This window comes from Eubalaena glacialis, chromosome 14 (genome assembly GCF_028564815.1).
Source record: "Eubalaena glacialis isolate mEubGla1 chromosome 14, mEubGla1.1.hap2.+ XY, whole genome shotgun sequence".
Classification (NCBI taxonomy): Eukaryota; Metazoa; Chordata; class Mammalia; order Artiodactyla; family Balaenidae; genus Eubalaena; species Eubalaena glacialis.
The window spans coordinates 5,937,659-5,955,999 of NC_083729.1; the positions used below are offsets into that span (position 1 = coordinate 5,937,659).

Here is an 18,341-nt window from a genome sequence, read left to right on the forward strand (position 1 = left end):
TCCGATAAGCTGCATTCAAATCTCCTACTTAGGAAAGAAATTACTGTTAACTGCTAAGGTCAAAGAATGAACTAAAGACATGGCTCTGAATTTTTAACCCCAATTTTTCATTCTGGTCACACGTTATGACTTCTCTGTGGATTTGACATTGATTCTACCATTTAAAGCAGCCATGCAAATGTGTGCTGGCCCTGAGGTCTGGGGGATGGCTGGCTGCCTACCCGCCTCAGCCTGGTGCCCTGGGCACCTTGCAAATATTGTAAATGGACTCTCCAACCGGAGAAGCTAGCACCGCCCATTATTCTACCAGTCTCCGCCCACCACTTGACAGCTACCTGCCATGTGACATCCACGGAGAAAAATTCCCCTGAGGGTAATCAAGAGTCAGAATCCTACTAAACCATTTCTCCCAGGAATGGGTTATTTTTTAAATGGGAGATCAGCTGACATGAAAGAAATATTTTACACGAAGTATTTTAAAATTAAACACTGAATTACACTCTTATATTCTGCAGTATATCACTCTCTCCACTGGTGAGAATGAAAGCTAGGAAAAGATTTGTGGCACTCTTAAATAAAGCTTTTTGTAGGACTGAGGATATTCTCAAAGACTTTGCAAGGCCAACGTAAAGAAACTATTTTCCCACAAGCATTTCAAGAGGAAGTAAGTGTCCTACCAATGTAATTTTTCTAATGCACTTGGGTTGAACACTTAGACATTCTAATTTCAGTTTAGAACCAATTTTATTGTTCAGCAAGATAGACATGATGAAAAAAGGACTCAACTTTCAGTGAACTGAAAGAAAAAAGGCAGTCTGCATCCATGTTGCGTTATCATTTGGTTCATGCACTCTTATTACTATGCACTCAGTAAATACACATGAAACCTTTCCTCATTACTCAGATGAAAGCAATTTTTGCATAAAGTCCATATTATTAAAATACTATCACATTCTTCCACACTAAACTGGTTGGGCACTATTTTCAGATTTTCTGCATTAAATTGAACACATTCTCAGTCACTATTTGAAAGCCAAGCAAACACATTTCAGAAGCCATCAGCACTTGGAAATCTTCTGCCTGGATCTCAGCTGCTAAGGTCATGATTGTTCCACTCCTTCCTCGGTACAGAAGCAGAGAGCTCTCACCAAAGGGTGCTGCAGGTTTTCCCAGTGCTTCTGCACTCAGTTGAGACCGTGCCTGGTAGATTCTGGTGGACCAGCAATGAGATGGCCCCGGGCTCACTGATGGTGTAGCAGGCTTCGAGCTATGCTCATGCAGGCAAAATCAAATAATTTAGTTTGAAGAGGGAAACTATTGTTCTGTCTTCACTTACGTCACAAACACATACTCTCCCTATAAAACTAGCTCATCTCTCATTTCTGTAACGACCAGCCACCCTCTGCCCACAGCAGGAGAAGAATTGCGTCAGCAAAATAGAAGCTGTCATTCTTCCTTTCTGCCACTTGCAATTAAAGCTCAGAGTCTCAGCTCAGCCTAGCAGGGGCACTCAGTCCTGCCTACTTTAAAAATTTGCCTGAAAGTAATAAGGGTTTTTTTCACGTTTAGGAAAGGGATGCAGATGGCATTTTGATGAGCATGACTTTATTGCAATTATCAACATGCACACATCAGAGAGGTTGTGGTTGTGCCCATGGTTGAGAAGTACCTTCCAAGAATGACTAGATAAAGAAAAGGGAAAAAAACAAAAAAGGAGATCCTGCCATTTGCAACAGCATGGATGAGTCTGGAGGACATTATGCTAAGCGAAATAAGCCAGACACAGCAAGAATACAACTGCATAATCTCACTTATATGTGGAGTCTTAAAAAATCAAATACAGATACCACTTAAACGTAGAATCTAAAAAATAATACAAATGAACTTATTTACAAAACAGAAACAGGTTCACAGGCATAGAAAACAAACTTATGTTTACCAAAGGGGGGGAGTGATAAACTAGGAGGTTGGGATTAACAGATACACACTACCATATATAAAATAAATAAAGAACAGGATTTACTGTATAGCACAGGGAACTATATTCAATATCTTGTAATAACTTATAATGGAAAAGGATCTTAAAAAAGAATATAGGGCTTCCCTGGTGGCGCAGTGGTTGAGAGTCTGCCTGCTAACGCAGGGGACACGGGTTCGAGCCCTGGTCTGGGGGGATCCCACATGCCGCAGAGCAACTAGGCCTGTGAGCCACAACTACTGAGCCTGCGCGTCTGGAGCCTGTGCTCCGCAACAAGAGAGGCCGCGATAGTGAGAGGCCCGCGCACCGCGATAAAGAGTGGCCCCCGCTTGCCACAACTAGAGAGGGCCCTCGCGCAGAAACGAAAACCCAGCACAGCCATAAATAAATAAATAAAAATTAAAAAAAAAAAAAGAATATATATATATACACATATATCCGAATCACTTTGCTGTACACCTGAAACTAACACAATATTGTAAATCAACTCTACTTCAATTTTAAAAAAATCAAATACAGAGAAGCAGAGAGCAGAATGGTGGTTACCAGGGTAGGGAGGTGGAAGAAATGGGGAGATGTTAGTCCAAGGGGACAAAGTTGCAGTTATGTAAGACGAATGTCTGGAGATCTAAGGTACAGCGTGACGACTGTAGTTGGTAATACTGTACTGAATACCGGAAGTTTGCTAAGAGGGTAGATTTCAGGAGCTCTCATCACAGAAGAAATATGGCAACTATGGGAAGAGGCTATGTTAATTAGTTTGACTGTGGTAATCATGTCACTAAGTCTATGTATATCAAATCATCATATTGTACACCCCAGATACGTACAATTTTTATTTTTTAAAAATTAGAAGTAAAATACATTTCTTCCACGAGAGTAAGTGACCCTACTGAGTTGGCGTGTAGGGTTACCCTCGAACCTGGAACGACGGGCAGAGTACGGGTATCTTCTCAGGCTAGCTTTGTGGTCTAACAGGCTTTTAAGACACCTTCATTTCTCTAGACTCCAATCAGTTCCTCTGGGTGTAGTCAGCATTTCCTATCTGAGTGTGCTTTGGTGACAGTTCACCCATGAGCAATCATTTATGCCACATACTGTGCTAGGCGTGAGGAGTAAAGCTGAGTGCGGCCCAGGTCGTGCCCTCACGTTGCTCACGTAAGTGTTTGCTGTTGACTAGCTGAGTAGGTTGACTCTAGACTCTGGAGGTAGCTTACTTACTCTCTAGTTGAGGATGCTTTCTAGTTAGTTGGGTTACCATTAATGAAATGCAAGAAGCATATGCTTTTCAAAATAATGTACATGATGTCAATTGTACGGCAGTTTGTGTGTCTTTGAATTTTTTTTAAATTATGGAGTATTCATAATTACATAAATACTGTAACAAACACCCACAGAAATATCTGCGATTCAATAATTCTTAACATTTTGACGTTTCCTTCAGGTCTTTCATTTTAGAAGGGAAAGAGCAATTTAAAAAAAAACGGATATAGTTGAAGTCCTTTTTATAAATGGTATGAACATTGTTTGGCCTGTCTATAAACATTATATGTGGCATGTGCTACTTGTCTTTCAATAACTAGCTTTCTCGACTTAATATTTTGTTTGAGAAATGTATCCATATTAATACAGTCTACCTACAGTACATGTTAACTGCTGTATAGTATTCTACTGTTTGAATAGATGACAATTTGTTTATTCCTTGGCCTGGGATAGACATTTAGGATGTTAGTAAGTTCTTCCTACTACCAAGAAAACGCTGCATTGATGTTTCTGGCACATAACTCCTCAGGTACCAGTGTGAGAGATTCCCTAGGGTGTGTCCCCAGAAGTAGAATTGCTGAATCAAAGTGGGCAACTCTCCACATTTGCCAGAGATTACCAAATGGTTCTGCAAAGATCTGTACAGATCTGCATTTCCACACAGCAGTGTGGGACCATTATCATCACTTCACATCTTCCCCAATATTAGTTATTAAACGACCTGAATATTTGCCAATCAGATAACTGTGCGATAGAGTCTCTGTCGCTCCGATTTGCATTTCCCTGGGGTTGAGCTTCTTCTCATATATTTGTTTCCCCCTCCATTAACTGTCTAATCATATTCTTTGCCCATTTTTCTCTTTATTGTTTGCCGTTTCTTCTTTTGGAAGTGTTATTTATATATTCTCATTTGTTACCTTTTTGGTAACATCTCTATCGAGATACAATTCATGTACTATACAATTCACTCACTTAATTTGCTTACTTTTAGTATATTCACAGAGTTGTGCATCCATCATTACAATCAATTCTAGAATCAATTTCTAGAATTCTAGAAATTTGTCATTAAGCCCCTCACAAAAATACTCTGTACATTTTAGCCATCACCCCTCTGTCTCCCCATTTCCCCCAGCCCTAGACAACCACTAATCTTTTTTCTGTCCCTCTAGATTTGCCTATTCTGGACATTTTGTATAAATGGAATCATATAACATACGCTCTTTTGGAACTGGCTTCTTTCACTTGGCAAATTTCAAGGTTCCTCCATGTTGTGACATATATCAATACTTCATTTTTTCTGTAGTGGTAAAATACACATAACAAAATTTACCATTTTAACCATTTTTAAGTGTACAGTTCAGTTCCATTAAGTATCAATACACAGTAATACCACCATCACCGCCATCCATCTCCAGAGCTTTCTTATCTTCCTAAACCAAAACTCTGTACTCATTAACCAAAACTCTGTACTCTGTACCCCTGCCCCCAGTCCCTGGCAACCACCATCTTACTTTGTCTCTGAATTTGGCTACTCTAGGTACTACATACAAGTGAAATCACACAATATTTGTCCTTTTGTGACTGACAATTCATTTAGCATCATGTCCTCAAAGCTGACCCACATTATAGCGTGTGTCAGAATTTCCTTCCTTTCTAAGACTAAATAATATTCCAATGTATCTATATACCACATTGTGCTTACCCATTCATCCATCCATGGACATTTGGGTTGCTTCCACCTTTTGGATATTATGCTACTATGAACACTGGTTTACAAATATACATTCGGGTCCTTGCTTTCAATTATTTTGGATATATACCCAGAAATGGAATTGCTATGAGAATTCTGTGTTTCATTTTTTGAGGAGCTGCCATACTGTTTCCCTGTTTACATATTTTTAACACTTATCTTTACTGGTAATATTTGTCACAAATATCTTCCCCCAATATATGGTTGTCTTTATCTTTATTGTATAGTAATTTTAATTTAATATCAAATTTATGAATCTTTCCTTTATGGCTTTTGCTTCTCACATCTTATTTAATATGCTTTCCTATTCCAGTGTTGGAAGATATTCTCCTACATTTCCGCATTTCCCATACAAGTCTTCAAGTTACCTGAATTGACCTCCTTGTATGTTGTGAGATAAAGATCTAATTTAACATTTTTTTCCCATATGGATAACCAAATATTCCAAACATCGAATCCAGACATTCCCCACTAATTTGTAATTCTACCTCCGTCCTAGACCAACTTTCCATATGGATCAATTTCTGGGGTTTCTGGTCTGCTCAATCGATTCATTTTCTATTCTTGCCTCAATACTTTTAATTTAAGCTTTTTAATAAGTCTTAATATTTAGAAAGCAAGTCCCACATCATATTCTTTTCCATTCAAATCATCTTGTCTATTGTTGGTTCTTTACTCTCACAAGTGAATTTTAGGATTCTCTATTCAAGTTCCATGAACTGCATTGAATTTATAGATTAATATTAACTACGACTTTGTGCTATTGTACCTTCCCATCCATAATACCAAGATCCCGACTCCAGCTGCTTCATTTTACAAGTAAGAACCCCATTGACGTTCCCACGACCAAGCAGAGAATCGGAGGAAGAATGAAGTTAGAACCCAAGTCCCATGGCCCAATGCTCCTTCCACTAACTTCAAATAGGGACCCCCTCCCCCCTGAGAAAGCTTTGCCTTCTATTGTCCTTCTACTTAAGTCCAGGCATTAAGTCATCCATTCACTCCATTAGCATTTTGAGACCAATAGGCCTTGGGCTTAAGGTGTAGGCACAGTCCCTCCTCCGAGCCTCCACTGGGATGCAGCTGTGAGAGCTGAGTGACGGCCCAGAGCCATCCCCTGGGATCTCCGATTGGCTCTGAGCCCTTGCGTGGTGAGCGGAGAGGGGCAGAGGCAGCAGCTGGGGGGGAAGAGAGCAGCCTGGGGTTAGTGGAAGGACGCAGTGCTGGGGGTCTGAGGCTGTACGTGGGAACCGTGCTGACTCATGCTCACCAACCCACAGGAAACAAGAGAACAGAAACCAGAGTGCCAGCGTATTAATTTATTGTTAAAACAAAATGTGACCGCCTAGGGCACCAGCACTTACTTCCTATGGCCAAACATTCGCTCCTTGTAGGCAAATTACACAGGATGCCATATTATAGCCAGAAGTTTGCTTGGTGAGCTCAGAGCCAGAGCAAGGAGAATTGAATTTGTCCTGTTGTGAATGTGTCCTGACGTCAGGTGTACTTGCCTCCATAACAAGGCATTGTCAGTGCTGGAGATGATGGTCCCAGGTGGGGGTCCTCTCCCTGCAGTGGCTGGACATCAGTGTCTACCCCCTGAGTCCCTTCCCTCTGCTTCCAAGATGGCTGGTTCTCCTCCTGAAACACACTCTCTTTCTCTGGACAAGATCATGTAGGATCTGATTGGAGCCAGGTTTTTTTGCTCCTCTAATTTCAATTATGCTTTAACTTTTAGAGTGGGTTATTTCTAATTTCTTGGAGACAAGAAGAGACAGGAAGAAGCTCCATTTGGCCAGCAAGGAAACTGAGGCCCAAAAAAGTTAAGGAACTCACTTAGCCAAGGTTGCCCAGATAGCGATTGCGTGAACCGAATTTCAAGCCAGGTTTTAATCCAACTGAAAGGGGGAAATGTCTGAAAATACACTGAAGGTTACGTGGCTAAATTTGGTGCCTAACCACATCGGCCTCTGAGGTTAGGAACTTGAAAGCAGAGACCCTGACTTCTCCTCCTCTATAACTTCCCACAGGGCCTGGTCCAAAGTGTGCTCACACAGGCCCTTCGTACATTGAAAGCTGACCTCTCCCCTCCATCCCAAAGGGACCCAAACACACACAGAGGTGTCACACACCAAGCCACATGGTTTTCCTTCTCCCATCAAGCCACCTTTCAATCCACACAGGGTCTCCTTCAAGGGGCACCTGGAAGTTTTTCCTCGACGGTTCACCGGCCTCCTCTCCCTGCCCCACATGCCTCTGGACATTTCTGGCCCCCTGGGACACCACCCCCTCCTGGACCTTCTCCCCAGAGTCCTTGGGGTGGTGATGTCCATTATTTCTGGCCCCATCCCCAGAGGCAGAGGCGGGTCCTACCCATATACCCTGGACCGGCGCACCTTTCTCTGACCATGGCCATGGCCTTCATCATGAGTGTGGGGTCTCTTTGCTAGCAAAGTCTCTGTGCCTCCCCCCAGGTGACCAAAGATCCTCTCCCTGCCAGGACTTTGGAACAGAAGGAAGGAGAAAGTGAGGTCAGAAGAAAATTCCATCTGGCCACATATTTAACAGATATGTGCTTAGTGTCTGTGGGACAAATGTGTTGCAATGAGCTGAGTCCTGGAAGAAGCCGGGACACTAGGGTTCTCCAGCTCTGCCACCAACTCAACGGGTAGCCTTGAAACTGCCAGTTTAACCTCTCTTTGCCTCAGAGATCATCCAGCCCAAACCTCTTACATTGCAGTTTCCTATCTGATACAGTTCTCGTCTCTGATAGCCTGTGAGTCTCTGTGTCTGAGCATTTTTAAGTATTATTCAACAGTAGTATAAAAGAAATAATCCATTTAGTAAAACATATACAGAGAACCATATTCCAATGAGATGCAAGTCCTCTTACGATTACTACAACAAAATGATTCTGGATGATTCAATGAAGTCAGCCCAAAATGGCTTAGAAGAGTGGATGACTGCCTTGAACATCAAATACCTGAGTAGGAAAGGAAAAGGAAGCGATGCTATCATTTAAGATTTCCTATACGTTATTATAAGTTATTTTGTGTTTTGGCTTTTATAGTAGGAAAAAAATATCTACCTGTAGAATATACAAATGAGTTGTCCATTTTCACAGGTACATTATGAACAAGAAGAATATTTATCATGTGAGAGAATACAACCGTGTTTATTTAAGCTTGTTTTATTCAAGGCAACAAATTCAGAACGCATAGGTTGTAAGGACAGCTCAATTTTTAAATCTGTTTCCATTGAGGGTTCTTTCTTTTCTGACTTCTCTCAGCTTCCTTTTCCTTATCTCAGGAGTTCCTGAACTGGGTCTGTGGACATTAAGACCCTTATAGATGCACTTCAGAGGGTCCTTAACCCCTAAAATGGAAGGGCATATGTGCTCTTATATCCTAGCTTTCATCTGATGTTCAAAGGGACCCTGGACCTCAAAATGGCCTCTGATTATGTTCCTTGTTCATATGCAGGGGAGAAAGTGTTCTAAGCAAGACCTGTATGTGAACAAGCAGCTTAGCACAAAGAATCTTGGATTCAGGCAACAGAGAGATCCGGTTGAAATCAACCTGCCAGAAAAACTCTACTTTTGGACAAGTTACCTAGACTGTGACTCTCAATCTCCTCATCTGCGTAAAATGTGGGTAATAGCATTTGCCCACTTCATGGGGCTATTGTGAGGATGAAATTATTTAATATCTGTAAACCCCAGTGTACCGCTGGTGCTCGGTGGGCGGTAGATGTTATGGACCCCCAGAGCCTTCTCCCTGGGGTGACTCCCAGTGACCCAGCACACCCCCCCTAGGAGCCCACCATGGCCGGAGAACTAAAACACAAGCCCAGGCCACCAACTCAACCTCTCTCTATTCAATGTTCTGTTGCCTTCAGAAGTGACGCTTCTCTGCAAGAGTGGTTTCTATGAGCGCTGACTGCGACTCTCCACTTGGCAACGTCTAGCTTGCAGGCTCCAATGCCTCCTCCCACCCTGCAGACATTACCAGAGGGGAAAAGGCTTCCACACCCACCTCAGCACTCAGCCTCGAGACAGTTTCCTCCTTCCACCTTTGGCAACAAAGCCACTTCCTTGTCCTCGAGGCACCTACGGATCCCACTTCTACTTCCTCCTTGACTTTCGTTTCTCATACCTTGTCTTGAGCCACATCCTCTGTGCTAGAAACAGCTCCCACTTCCGGTTCGCCCAGCAGCCTCTGAGCACTTCCTCCACGGCTGTCCTCTTTGTCAGGAGCTTCGACACCCACATTTCCAGGGGATGTTTCTAGATGTGCAGTCTACCCCGACTGGGAAAAACGACAAGTTGGTAGTCGCCTATAAATATGCTGTGAGCTGGAGGCCCGGGGGCCTGTCCTGCTCCCGGGGCCAGTTAGGGACAGCACATGCCTGCTAGTTCCCACCGTGAAGACAAAGAGAGAGAAAACTCCTCATGCGAGTTCCTAGAACTTACTGCCTAACGCTGTTTTTCCTGTTTCCCTGGATAAGGAAGAGGGGTCTGCATTCAAACCCCCAGCTCCACACCAACTAGCCTGTGGTCTGGGGCCCTTAACCTCTGTGAGCATGACTCTAGCAGGCAGATAAGACACAGTCTCTATTCAAATACAGTCATGAGGTCGGTATTCGATGGATTCTGTAGCCAAACTAGCCAAGAGCTGAAGGAAGAAGAGAAAGACAGAGCCTTTCTGGCTGAGGTCAGGAAGAAGGGAACATTGGAGCTGAGCCCTTCCAACTCCTGTGAGCTTAGAAAGGAGTTACAGAGTGAGGGTTTATACAAGATTGTTCCATGGGAATAATAACTTCCACCATTTATGGGGAATCTACTTGGTGGCAGGTGTTAAACACGCCTTGTTTCTTATTCTGGCAACATGCATGTTATTATTCCCATTTTGCAGATGTGGAGCCTGAGGTGGAGAAGTCAAGGTCTTTCCCTCACAGTCCTGGTAGAGCCCGGTTTGTCTGGTGCCACCATGACTGCCACACCCCCTCTCCCAATGTTGTCACTTGTGGTTCTAGAAGGAAAGATGCCCTATACGGCCATAGATGACATTAAGTGTTATAACGAGACGATGAACCAGGAGGCCTCTGGCTTTTCCTCTCTCTTTCTTATAAGACAGTCCTTCCGTAGGGACCTGGGACATGGTCAGATCTAAATCCTTGGAAAGAGGCAGAAGCAGACAGGGAGGCAGGGAAAGGGGCACCAGACCCTGGTTGGCTACAGCCTGTGCATGGAGTCTGGAGTCTTTCCCATGGGAAAAAGAGGCCCGTGTCACGAAACCCAAAACTCACGAGGTAGTGACAGCTCCAGGATGGGCTTGGTCACTTCCGCAGCTGGGCACACCCCAAGTCATGGCAGAACTCCCCAACTCAGTCAAACAGAGTGCCGGAGTGTCTAGACTTACACACCTGTTGAGCATCCAGAAAGGCAACCAAAGTGCGGCTCTTCTCATGGTGGCTCTGCTGTACTTAGCAAAGTCAGAGTTCTGTTCTTCAGACATGAAGCTGGGCCCAAACTCCAGGGTCAGCTGATTAGACTGATAGCTCTGGCCCTTGGCAGAGTGTGGGGTGGCCAACGCCTGAGATCCCAAACCCTACCAAGTGTTATCAGGTGAGATGGGGCCAGGAGGCTCCTCTCAGGAAGGGGGCTGCATCAAACTGAGCGAAGCTGCAGGGAACGGAGACCAGAGGTGGTCGAGAGTGCCCCAAGGGGCCATAGGAGCTGCTGATGAAGCAACGCCCCCTACCCCGAGTGACTGCCTATTAGCACAGAGGGCGTTCCTTCATCAATCCCCTGAGAAGCGCCGAGATGGAAGGACACGAGATGCACCGTCAGCTGGTGTGAAGTCCTTGCTCCCACAGTTATTAGCTCTGTGGCCTCAAAGAGGTTTCGTTTTCCAATTCTTTAGACCTTTATTCCTTGTCTGTAAAACAGAGTTGACAACATCCTTTACAAAGGGGTCGTAATGTAACCGAAAGTGGGGTCCAGCTACTCGCCACTCAAAAGCCAGTAACGAAGCAAGTTGGTGGAAAGGAAAGTTTGCTATATGTCGGATGCTGGCAACCAGGGGCAGCAGGGAGGGCAGACGCCTGTCCAAAGGCCGACTCCCACACTGACCCTGACAATCAGGGGGCAAGAGCTTTTATAGGCGGAGGGAGGGGCCTCCATGCAGAAACAGCACGGGCAGCTCTGACGGGCATCTTGAAATTGGTCATGCGGTGGTCTGACCAATCAGCGTCATCCTGATTGTTTGAAGTACAGTGAATCTTCAGTTCCAGGGTCGGTTTGTTCCCATTTCCTTGCAGCCAGTTCTCGGAATTGTGGCAGCTTATGTCAAGTCTACAGCCTGGTCTTCATGTAGTTAACGTCTTCTACCTGGTGGAGGCTTCAGTATCTATAAGACAGCTCACAGGATATGGCTCAGAATATTATCTATAGCCCTTGAGAAGGAACTAAAGGTCCTTGACTTCGCTTACTGACCAGACTACTATTACTTTGTCCTATTTGACTGCTTTTCTTTGCTTCTGCATTCTCTCACTTCTGATTAAACTCATTCTTTGGCTAAAGTTTTTCTACAGACAAAAGGCAGGCGGAGGACATGGGGGGCAAGGACCATGGAGTATGGCTCTGCTTCCATAAGAGCTAATGGAGGTGATGTGGGTAACGCCTTTTGCACACAGCAGGTCCTCAGTGCAGGAGAGCTGACGTTATCATCACTTGGTTGGGTACCAAAATGGCAGTGATCATCCCTAGGCTTCTGAACAGAAAACTGTAGAACAGGATTCAGCATCAGAGCCAGGAAATCCTACTGCCACCAAGTTGTGCACACGGGCCCCACAGGGCAAATTTGGTAAAAGGTTGTCCCATCCCAACACACACACACACACGCACACACACACACACACACAATTAACGGCAGGCCCTGAAGGCCCCTGAAGGATTATGAGGCTCCTGATTCACAAGTCAGATGCATTTCTTTTTATTTTTTTATTTATTTATTTTTCTAACATCTTTATTGGAGTAGAACTGCTTTACATTGTTGTGTTAGTTTCTGCTGTATAACAAAGTGAATCAACTATATGTACACATATATCCCCCTATCCCCTCCATCTTGCATCTCCCTCTCACCCTCCCTATCCCACCCCTCTAGGTGGTCACAAAGCACCCACCGAGCTGATCTCCCTGTGCTATGCGGCTGCTTCCCACTGGCTATCTATTTCACATTTGGTAGCGTATATGTGCACTTCTTAAAGGAAGTTACTTACAATGCTTAGCTTCCCTCTGTTTCCAGAATCAAGTGTTCCCAAAGCCTTGAGCCTGAGAGCCGCACTAAGTGCTAACAAATTGTTAAAAGGCGGATGATTTTCTTGTGGTTTCTCACCCTCAACTCCCCCTCCCAGCAGGTTTCATCAAATGATTGATAGTCTCCATGGCAACTGCTAAAGCCCTGCTCACCTGAAATCCCTGCCCCTACCTGCACCAGCCCAGCCAGTGGGACAGTCCTGTCCTGGCTGCTGAGTTACTCAGCTTTTTCAGATCCCTGAACAAAGGTTATTTTGAAATGGCTTACTTGGCTGGGAGGTGAGTACTTTGTTCCTGAAACCAGGTGCCGAGATGACAAATACTTCCCTTTAACGGTTGGAGGGTTATCAAACAGGGAATCATAGGTCTGACGAGCATTAGAATAATCAGAGGGATGGAAACAAGGAAGAACCTTCACCAGCCCATCAACCTGTGAGTACTTTCTGGAGAAATGTGAGCCAGAGAAGTTATACTCGTCTCCACAATAGCCATTGTTTACGACATTTATACAAAGCACCACCTGAGAAAACAGCCACTTGTTGTCAGGGCTTAAAAAAATACTTGCATAAACTCAGCACAGCACAGCACAGCCAGGATAACGGCTGTCCCCTGCCAGCTGCTGGGACTGTGCTGAAGCCCCTTTCCATATTCAAAAAGGTTGTTTCAAGTACATTGAAGCAGGAGAAACCAATGAGGGAAAATCACAAACTACATCCGGCTACGAAGATTTCAGAGTGGGGAAAAAAAGTCAAGCTTTCCCAATCTACGTAGTTCCCTGCCAGACAAATGACAATGGCAGGGACTGAAATTAAAAGGGAAGGGACACGGTGCCCTTTTCATTTAACTTCAAGGGCAAGTCCTTTTGCTTTGCAGCAACGTTTGCCAACCCCTCACCTAGGATTCTCCCCAGGGACATAGGAGACTTTTCAAGCCTCGCAAAAGAGCTCACAAAACGGCTTTAGAAATAGGACTAACCTTTTGCAAGTTGAGAAGTCTGGCTTCGTTTTTTATCTCAGGGAGAAAAGGGAGCCACAGGAAGCAAGACTAGAAACACACCGCAAGGAACACCAACAGGAAACTAAGTTAGTAACTCTGAACATCCAGGAACATATCTGCGCTTCATTCATTCAACCAGCCTTGGTTAAACTATTACCTACCAGACACTGGGAGTTCCTGGGATGTAGAAATGAATAAATCTGGGTCTGCGTCCTTGAGGAGCTCACAGGGAAAGACAGGCACTAAGAAAACAATTGTGTTACAGCAGGTGGCAGGAGCCCATGATACCGGAACCAGCTCGTGCACTGTGGGGTTCGAGGACAAGGGGATTTTGCTGGAGGGAGAAGGGTGGAGATTGGGTAAGAAAGGATGAGATTGAAAGTTCAGAAATGGGAGTTCCAGCCACACGTGAAGGCGCACCTCTGCCTTCCTCGGTGCCTTATTAGAATGCCTGCCCCCTGACACTGCAGAACTGTTCAAAGGTTAATGAGAAAATGTGGGAAACCACCCTGAGAAATTTTAGGAAAGATCCTAAAATCATCACATTTGAGAGCTCGTTCGTATTAGTCAGACTTTTGGTCCTAATCAACATGATTCCATCTGGCACCATTTTCATCGCTGATTAAGGTCAACTGCTATTTTTTAAAGTATACTTATTTCCTTAAAGATCTTCAAATACATTTCTGTGTTTTAATCAATTAAGGAGTATTTACTGAACACCTCCCTTGTGCCATATCCTGTTTGACATCTATAAATTAGTCTTTAAAAGTGCAACAAAGCAAGAGTCTATCAGCGGCACCCATCTTCTGGTTTCCCCTTTCATTTGGTACTCAATAAGTATGATTTTTTTTCTTCAAGAAAAGATGTAGCCAATCATGCTTTTTTATGTTTTTATTTTCTGTGCAAAGAGCCTCACTTGCCATAGAAATAAAGACAATGGCATTTGGCAAGAGAAGCAAATGTTATATGTGGGGGTCGGGATTTTACCATCCCCAGAAAATGGACTTAACAAGCTAAAGTCCAAAATTTGACACTGATGGTGTTTCTAATAGTAACAGATTTGAGAGAGCGAGTTGGCTGACAGTACCAACAAGAAGTCAGCAGTTCGTGGGGTAGCCCAGGCTCAGCCATACGACAGAACCGGTATCTTCCTCTGCACGCATGCCCGTCATCGGCTGTCCTGTTAAGCTTCACTGAAGGGATGACCAGCCTTCCAAGGGGCTCTGTGACAATGCACTTACTCAGTCACTTCGCCCTATCTTGTCTGAGTTATATCTGGGCACTGTTTTGTTTTTTCTTCTTTTTCCTTTAAGCAGACAGAAGAAAAAGAATGCCAAGATTACTGATGCATTAAGTGATTGAGAAATGTTTGCCATTTAAAGCCATTTCACTTCCTGCCTAACACCACAAAGAAGCTTTTTAATAAAGTTAGCCTTTGCTTTTCTTAATGTCACTATGCATCTGGCTTGTTTTGCCTGCTTTTCAACACTGGGTATAATAATGAAATGCTTGTTTCCATTGCGTAGAACAACCATATTTCAAGGCAGTCGATTAAGAGAAAAAAAGTCAGTGGAAGCCCCAGAGGAGGACAGAGAGGAGGGATGAGCATGGAGATGGAGATGGCCCAGTGGGAGCAGAGACAGCAGGCAACAGGGACCCGGATCTTCACTCTGCTCTGAAGGCTGCCGTCAAGTTCCCATGGGAATCAGAACCCTCAGGCTGTGGACGGATGGTGAACAGTTAGCAACTCCCAGAGCAAGGGCCACCCTCACTTAGCATTTGCCCTTGCTTGCCAAGCCCTACAGCTGGCACGTGACTTTACCCAGCTTCAGCCAAAAAGAGAAACACCATGAATGACTTTGAGATCTCCCCAGGCTAATTCCCAAAGCAGGGAGAACCCATACCTTCTGTGAGGACCAGCACTGCTCCGGCCAAACCTTACTGTTGCGACTAAAACCCAAGTTCTCCGTGTGATGCACAGAATATCTAATTTCAAATAGCGACAGCTACGGCTTCTTAAGTGCTTACTCTGTGCCAAACACTCCACGTTTTTTGTATATCTTCCCATTTAATCTCCTTGACATCTTGCAAGATAGGTGTTGCTCTCTCTCTTTACAGATGAGGAAACAGAGACGTAGGGCTAAGCGACTTGATCTGGGTCAGCTGTTAGTAAAGCCACACCCAGGGGGTGTGAATGCAAGGCCATGCTCTTGATTACCAGCCACACCACTCCCGGGCTTTCTGGTCTACCTCCCTAGTACCTATGTTTGAGAAGACCCATTCCCAACAGTGTGACCCTACCTGTTCTTCAGTGCTTACTCAGGGCCTACTCTTCTGCAGGCACTAAAGATGACGAGATGAATAGCAGGGTGTCTGTCCTCGAGGACTGTGCTTTCTAGTATGGTGGCTGCTATCGATCACAGCAAATGTGGCCAGTCTGAATTGAGATGGGTAAAGTGTACCATACAAACCAGATTTCAAAGACTTAGTATGAAAAAGCGTGAAAAATAGCTCACTAATCATTTTTCTGCTCATTACATATTGAAATGATATTTTTAATACATTAGGTTAACTGAAATATAGGTTTTAATTTATGTTCATGTGTTTCTTTTTACTTTTCTTAAATGCGGCTATGAGACAGGTTAAAGTTATGCACGTGGCTCACGTTACACTTCTCTTGGGCAGTGCTCTCTTGAGGCCCATGCCTGGTGACAGTGGTAAGTGAACAGGGCTGTCCCTGTGACACAGGTAGGCAAAGGAAATGAAGGAAGCACAAAGGTGAGGTCATGGGAGAGCAAGTGAAATGCTACGCTTGGGCCTAAAGAACACAAATATGAAGGTCAAGCCCTTCTTATTGATCATCTAGTTGACTGGACAGATAATCTACCATGCTCACTGGCCTCTACGATACAGACTCAGTAACAACCCAATAAAGTTATAGGGACTGGATAAGAGTAGGACAAACTCTGACAGCGAGAAGAATGGTGGTTTCCGTTCTGGACACGTGCATCAGCTCAGATGCAAGCTCTGCTCTGGTTTCCACTTTGATCTGGGCTTTATTTGTATCAAGTATTCCAGACCCAGAACCTCCCTCCTCCTGGCCTCCCACTTGCCTTATTTTTATAAACCACTCTCTTTACCCCAAACTTCTTTGCAGACTGTGACATACACTATTTGTTATCCAATCAATATCCATTCCTCCCTTGTTTCCTGCTAGAAGAATCCTTCTTTGGTTCACAGCAGCCATCAGCCAGCCCCAGATGATGGTCATGATTGGTCTAAGCCATCTTAACAATTCTGCCCCTCACTCTTCAACCTCCCTCATAGCAAGAGGGGCATCATCCAATTCTGGGCTTGAGACCAAAGCCAGAGACTACTTCAGGACTGCAGTCTTTAAAACTTTGCTTTCTTGATCAAATGGGACACGGCAGGGCTCAAAATATCTCTCCTTGCCCTGCCACCTTCATCCTGCCTCAGTCATGACAGCTGGGGCTGTAAAAGCCCTAATGCAACTGTTAGGGGAACTCCAAGAAAATTGCAGAAGGTTGTCACCAATAACACCGATCTTCTGGACCAGTGCCAGCAACCACTTACCTCCAGTTTTCCTGTTCTGTTAGAAAACAATAAACCCCTTATTCTTTATACCCCTGCAGTCAGATAGTCAGATATGCTGTTACTTGCAGCCTTTGACATCCTCTACTGGTGTACAACCAGACATGAAAAGGGAAAGTAGTCTGTCCAAAAACGTAGACTCCAGAGGAACTCAGTCACTGCTTGAACCACTCTTTTGCCTAACAGCCCACTTTAATCACAATTCCCACGGGTCTCTGCGTGTTCTTTCTCTTTGTACGTCACTGTGTCTATTTGAGGTGGAAAAACTGAGGGTTTAAACTAGCGGTTATTGTTGAAGACCTACATGGATCATTCTCATTTCCATATAAACTTCACAGTGGAGGTTTCTCTTTACCGATGTAACATGTATAATTTTCTTCATCTCCCAATGTATAAGAACTTACAGATGATAATTTATTGCTCCAAAAGAAACAGATATGGTCACTCTCTGTCCTCAGAAGCTTAAAACCAATATTTGTTGTTTAAACAACAACAGAAAACCATGTATTATGTCCTCGAAAATTGCTAAGGGGGTAAATCTTAAATGCTCTCCACAAATATACACACATATGGATATGGATATGGACATGTTAACGAACCTTAGCATGGTAATCATCTCCCAGTATGTACATACTTGTACCAAAGAATCACACTGTAGACCTTAAACTTGCAGAATGTTATATGTCAATCATATCTCAGTAAATCTGGGGAAGAAAGCCTACCGCTTTCCTTTTCCTCCCTTATGGCAAACAGTTCAGCTCCCTCCCCAGTGGCAATTCCCCCTCATTCCCCACTATTCCAAGCCCAGTTATGTCCAGGTATCAAGAGCCATAGGCTTCTGGAGCCCTAGGCCTGCCTGGCCCTCAGGAACAAGTCCTCATTTATCCAAGCTGATCATGGCAATTCCTTTCCCTTCGAAAAGGATTCGTGTAGGGACGCACATGAGACTAAATTCTGGCCGGTAATCTGAGGGAGGGAGTCTGCTGGGAGATTCTGAGAAAGCCTCCTTCCTCTGAAAATGAGGCATCCCAGCAGGCAGAGCTGCAGAAACCACAGAGCTGAATCTGGAGTCTCTCGACACAAGAGACGTTTATTTCTTGCTCCGGTGACAGTCCAGGGCAGCTGCAAGTGGCTGAGCCAAGGAGGCAGGGCACACAGCCTTCGGCTCCAGGCAGTGACTCAGGGACCCAACCCAGGCTGACGGCAGCTACGCGGTCTTCAAAACAGGCTTCCAGCGTTGCCCGGGGGGCCACATCCCAGGTGCAAAGGGGGAAAGCCTAGCCCACTTTCCTTGACAGCCTCTCCTGGAAGCTGCTTGTGGACCCCGTGGGCAGCTGTGTTATTGTTGGATCATAGCAGTAACAGAGCCCTGGGACCTCGGCTGAGGTCCAGAATTCTTTGGCACCACTTGAACCAGGAGCACG

The 18,341-nt window shown here is 44.6% G+C and overlaps 1 long non-coding RNA gene across 1 annotated transcript; it reads right to left on the minus strand.

Annotated features, from left to right (window-relative positions):
• Positions 1-1,099: 1,099 nt before the first annotated feature.
• On the minus strand, positions 1,100-13,375 carry LOC133105382 (uncharacterized). Its single transcript, XR_009703848.1, has 3 exons — positions 13,285-13,375; positions 9,146-9,298; positions 1,100-1,267 (listed from the first exon to the last, which is right to left on the minus strand). It is a non-coding gene; the product is annotated as an uncharacterized LOC133105382 (long non-coding RNA).
• Between the last annotated feature and the right edge of the window lie 4,966 nt (positions 13,376-18,341).